The following is a 5,402-nucleotide window of genomic DNA, read 5'->3' as shown; positions in this document are numbered from 1 at the left end:
CCTGATTTTAAGCCATGCAATATTCCCTTATTTTGTTCGAACAACTGTCTCTTGGTCTATGTATGTAGGTTCCTCATGAGCACAATTAAGTGTTGTGGAATTCCCATTCTTCTCAATGTCATTCATAATTTATTATAATCTACATAGTAGAATGCTTTTGCATAGTCAATAAAACACAGATAAATATACTTAATGTCTTCTCTGCTTTCAGCCAACCATTCATCTGACATCAGTAATGATAGCCCACATACCACATCCTCTTCACACATCAGGTTGATTTTCTGGTAGTTTTATTTCAATGTACTACTGGAAACTATTTTTGAATTATCTTCAGCATATGTTTGGTATTAATGATATTGTTCAATAATTTCTTCATTCTTTGGAAAGGGCACAAATATGGATCTTTTCTAGTTGGTTGGTCTGATAGTTGCCTTTCAAATTTCTTAGTATAGTCTAGTGAGTGCTTCCAATGTTACATCTGTTTCTTGAAGAATTTTAATTTGTTTTATGTCAGTTTCCTGAGCCTTGCTTTTTGCCAGTGGTTCCATTGCAGCTTGGACCTCTTCCTTCAGTATTATAGTTCTTGATCAGATGCTAGCTTTCGAAATTTCTGAATGTTGACTAGTTCTTTTTGGTACAGTGACTCTGTATACTCCTTTCATCATCTTTGATACTTCCTACATAGTTCAATATTTTGCCCACAAAATTCTTCAACATTGCAACATGAAGATTGAGTTTTTTCTTCATTTCTTTCAGCTTGAGAAATGTCAAGTGTGTTTTTCCCTTTTGGTTTTCTAACTCCAGGTCTTTGCACATTTCATTATAATTCTTTACTTTGTCTTCTTAAGCCTCCCTTTGATATATGCTGTTCAGCTCTTTTACTTCACTTCTTCCTTTCACATTCACTACTCTGTTCAAGAGCAAGTTTCAGAGTCTTTTCTGCTATGCATTTTGGTCTTTCTTTTTCTTTTGTCTTTTTAATGATTTCTTTGTTTTCTTCATGAATGACATCCTTGACTTCATCCACAGTTCATCTGGTCTTCAGTCATTAGTGTTTAATGAGTCAAATCCTTGAGATGGTCTCTAAATTCAGGTGGGATATATTCAAAGTTCTATACTTTAGCTTCAACATGAACTTCCATAGTAGCAATTGATGTGTGTTCCACAGACAGCCCCTGGCCTTGTTTTGACTGATGAATTTCTCCATCATGTATTTCCTAGGCATAGCCAGTTTGATCCTTGTGAATTCCATTTGGCTAGACCCATTTGTCACCATTCATATTGTTAAAAAAAAGGGGGGGTAGTATTTGTAATGAATAAGTCATTGGTCTTGCAAAATTCTATCATGATATTTCTGGCATTGTTTCTATCACTAAGGTCATATTTTCCTGCTACTGATCCTTCTTTGTTTCCAACTTTCACATACCAATCACCAGTAATTATCAATGCATCTTGCTTGTATGTTTGATTAATTTCAGATTGGTGAAGTTGTTAAAAATCTTTGATTTTTCATCTTTGCCTTAGTGATTGATGAGTAAATGTGAATACTAATCATATTACATGGTCTTCCTTTAAGTATATGAGTATTATCTAATCAGTGGCAGCATTGTTCTTCAGGATAGGTCCTGAAATGTTCTTTTTGACAATGAATTTGAAACCAACCATTCCTTTTCAATTTGGTATTCACAGCATAGTATACCACATGACTGTCTTCTTCAAAATGGTCACTACCAATCCATTTTCAGCTCAGTAATGCATAGGATATTATTCTTTATGCATTTCTTTTCATGTTTGATGACTTTCTTTTTTCTTATTCTGGAAGCTTTGATGAAACCTGTCAACTATGGGTGACCCTGCTGGTACTTAAAATACCCATATCATAGCTTTCAGCATCAGAGAAACACCCAAGCCATAAAAGTATGACAAATTGATAGACAAGTAGTGGGACTGGTGCTTTAGTCTGTAGTAATGCTTGTTGTTGTTGTTATTGTTGTTATGTACTGTCAAGTCAGACCTGACTCATAGTGACCCCTCCTTGGGTTTCCAGGGCAGTATCACTGTGGAAGTAGATTGTCCAATCTTCCTTCCAAGGAGTGGCTAGTGGGTGTGAACCGCAGCATTGATGAAAATATCATTTTCAGGAAGGCCGGGCAATCTATTTCTGTAAATCAGCCAGTGAAAACCCTATGAATCACAACAGTGTGCTCCATAATTGACCAGGGAACACACATGCACATCTGCATAGCCTCATGCATATGTGTGCATACACACAAACACACACACATTAGTAGCAAAACCAATTATTAAGAATTGAGTATTACTCTTAGCTGAAGTTAAAGTGAGGTAAATACATAAATGCACCCGTAAACAGTGTAATAAAAGCAAGGAAGTCAAGAATTTCTCTGAACCTCATCAGGAGCATTATGTTAAATTTGTCTAATATTTAATGAATTGGAACACTGGAAAATTCTTAGCTTGGTGTGATAGTTGAGGCTGTGTGTCAACTTGGCTGGACCCCAGTTCTCTGTGGTTGTTCTCATGATGGGATAAGATGACTGTGTTTTGAGTGGCCAATCTTTTCAGGGGGAGTTTCCCTAGGATTGTGGCCTGCTTCCAGGATACCCAGGGACATCCTGGGAAGAGAGACATTCTTCTGTGTATCGGGATTCTGTTGTGCTGCCTACAACTTCCGTGAGCAAGCAGTCCACCGTTCGGCCTGGAGATCTTGCATTCATCATTTGTTGGAGTCAACAGCCAGTGTACTGCCTGCCAGCCTTGAGCTTCTTGGCCCTTGCAGTTGTGGAAACTAAGAAAAGCCTCCAGACTGACGTTTGCTCCAGGGACTTTGGACTTGCTAGCTTCTATATGTTTGTGAGCCATTTTCCTAAGATAAATTTCTCTCTCTCTCTCTTTATATATATATATATATATATATATATACACATAAGCTTTGCTGGTTTTTGTTTCTCTAGAGAGCCCATTCTAGCACATTTGGTACCAGGAGTGGTTCTAGAGACACAAAATCATAAGGATGGGCTTCCTAGATTGGTTCTCCAGTTTGATTAATTTTAATGAAACTAGTGACTCTACGTCTGCTAGTAAAGAGGGCCCTACTAATACGTGGTATGAAGTGGCAAAATTAATACGTGAAAGAGCACCACCAGTAGATCAAGTACTTGTGAGAAGTGATGCTCTGGGTGATCAGATATTTGATACTTTTTTGCAATTTTGTCAGAATGAGGAGTATAAAGAAGCTGGTTGGTTGATCCTACTTACACTGGACAAACTGGTGAAAGAGCGAGATGAGCTCAAAGCTGCTGAGTATTGGCTTAAGCGGCACATAAAAGACCTCAATGCTTCCAGCTGTGCTCTGAAAGAAAGCCTTATATCTTCTAGTAAAAGAGCTGATATTGCTGAAAAACAAACCCAAAGTCTTGTTGTAAGGGTGGCTGAGTTACAATGCCAGCTAAATTGCCAATCCAGAATGGTGTCTGCCATTAAAGTGAGGACATTGATTGGAAAAAAATGGGATCCTGAAACCTGGAATGGGGACATATGAACAGATAATCAGGGAGATCAGGATATGGAGCCTGTACATTCTGTTTAATCCCTCCCATCTGAACGGATTACTGTAAAACCATTATCCCCTCCTCCTCACTTTGATGGAATTAACTAAACTGTTCCTTCTGGGTCTTTGTTTGAGGCAGAGGCCATGGAAGACATTCCTGAATACTCTCAGGAACTGCCTCAAGCACCCATTGTTGCCATGAGACCCATAACTAAAATCAAGTCCAAGCGAGCCCCAAGAGGTGAAATAGAAAGTGTGACTGAGGAGGTGATACACTGTACCCGAAAGGACCTACTTGATTTTACTAACGTGTACAGACAGCAACCTGGAGAATATGTATGGGAATGGCTACTGAGGGTGTGGGATAATGGTGCAAGGAGTGTAAGATTAGATCAGTCTGAGTTTATTGATTTAGGTCCACTAAGTATGGTTTCTTCATTCAATGTTTCAGCTCGAAAGGTTAGGAAAGGATCTAATAGTTTATTTGGTTGGTTTACTGAGGCATGGGTTATGCGGTGGCCTACCTTAAGTCAGGTTGAAGTACCAGACCTGCCTTGGTTTAATGTAGAAGAAGGTATCCAGAGGCTTAGGGAAATTGGCCTGTTAAAATGAATTTATCGTATTAGACCCCTAGAGCCAGAAATGGAGAGTCCAGAAGACACACCTTTCACCAGTACTGTGAGGAATAAATCTGTGAAGGGAGCTCCAGCATCGAAGACTGCTGTGATTACTATTTTATGTAAACATGATTTGACAGTGGGGACAGTCCTAATTGAACTAAAACACTTAACTACAATGGTGCTGATTGGACCCTGTGGTAGGAGGGGCCAAGTGGCAGCAGTTAATCGAAAAGGCAAGGTGGGCGTGCTTACCATAATGGACAGCAGAGTTGGAACACTAATCAGAATAGTCTGACTCATGTGGAATTATGGCATTGGCTACTTGCTCATCGTGTTTCTCGTAGTGAAATACATGGCAAGCCTACTAAATATTTACTTGATCTATATAGACAGAAGAATTCTAGGTCACATGAACAGCAACCTAGATTGAATCGCCAGAAGACAGAGTCACAACCTCTCAATCAATTCCCAGACATGAGTCAGTTTACAGGCCCACAACCCCATGAATGAAAGTGAAGCCAGGTCCCTTTGAGGAAGGACCCCAATACATTGCCAAAAATTGATAATGTCAGTCTTTCTCCTAGCCTTCCCCAAAGGGATATGAGGCCTTTTACGAGAGTGATTGTTCATTGGGGAAAAGGAAATAATCAGACTTTTTGGGGATTACTGGACACTGGCTCTGAATTGACACTAATTCCAGGAGATGCAAAGTGTCATTGTGGCCCACCAGTCAGAGAAGAAACCTATGGAGGTCAAGTTATTGATGGAGTCTTAGCCGAGGTGTATTTCACAATGGGTCCAGTGGGTCCCTGAACCTATCCTGTAGTGATTTCCCCAGTGCCCGAATGCATAATTGGAATAGTTATACTCAGCAATTGGCAGAATTCCCACATTTGCTCTCTGACATGTGAAGTAAGGGCTATTATGGTAGGAAAAGCCAAGTGGAAGCCATTAGAACTGCCTGTACCCACAAAAATAGTTAACCAAAAGCAGTACTGCATCCCTGGAGGGGTTGCAGAGATTACTGCCACCATCAAGGACTTGAGGAATGCAGGGGTGGTGATTCCCACCACATCCCCATTTAATTCACCTATTTGGCCTGTGCAAAAAACAGATGGATCTTGGAGAAAGACAGTAGATTATCATAAACTTAATCAGGTGGTGACTCCAATTGCAGCTATTGTTCCTGATGTGGTTTCATTGCTTGAGCAAAT

General features: G+C 39.7%; 1 pseudogene; it reads left to right on the top strand.

Moving 5' to 3' along the window:
* The first annotated feature begins 4,704 nt into the window (after positions 1-4,704).
* LOC122150191 overlaps positions 4,705-5,402 on the top strand; it is an 83,714-nt pseudogene continuing 83,016 nt past the window's right edge.

This window comes from Orycteropus afer, unplaced genomic scaffold, assembly GCF_000298275.1.
Source record: "Orycteropus afer afer isolate SDZICR_OR568_19922 unplaced genomic scaffold, OryAfe1.0 scaffold00102, whole genome shotgun sequence".
Lineage (NCBI taxonomy): Eukaryota > Metazoa > Chordata > Mammalia > Tubulidentata > Orycteropodidae > Orycteropus > Orycteropus afer.
This window is presented reverse-complemented; position numbering and strand designations above follow the sequence as displayed.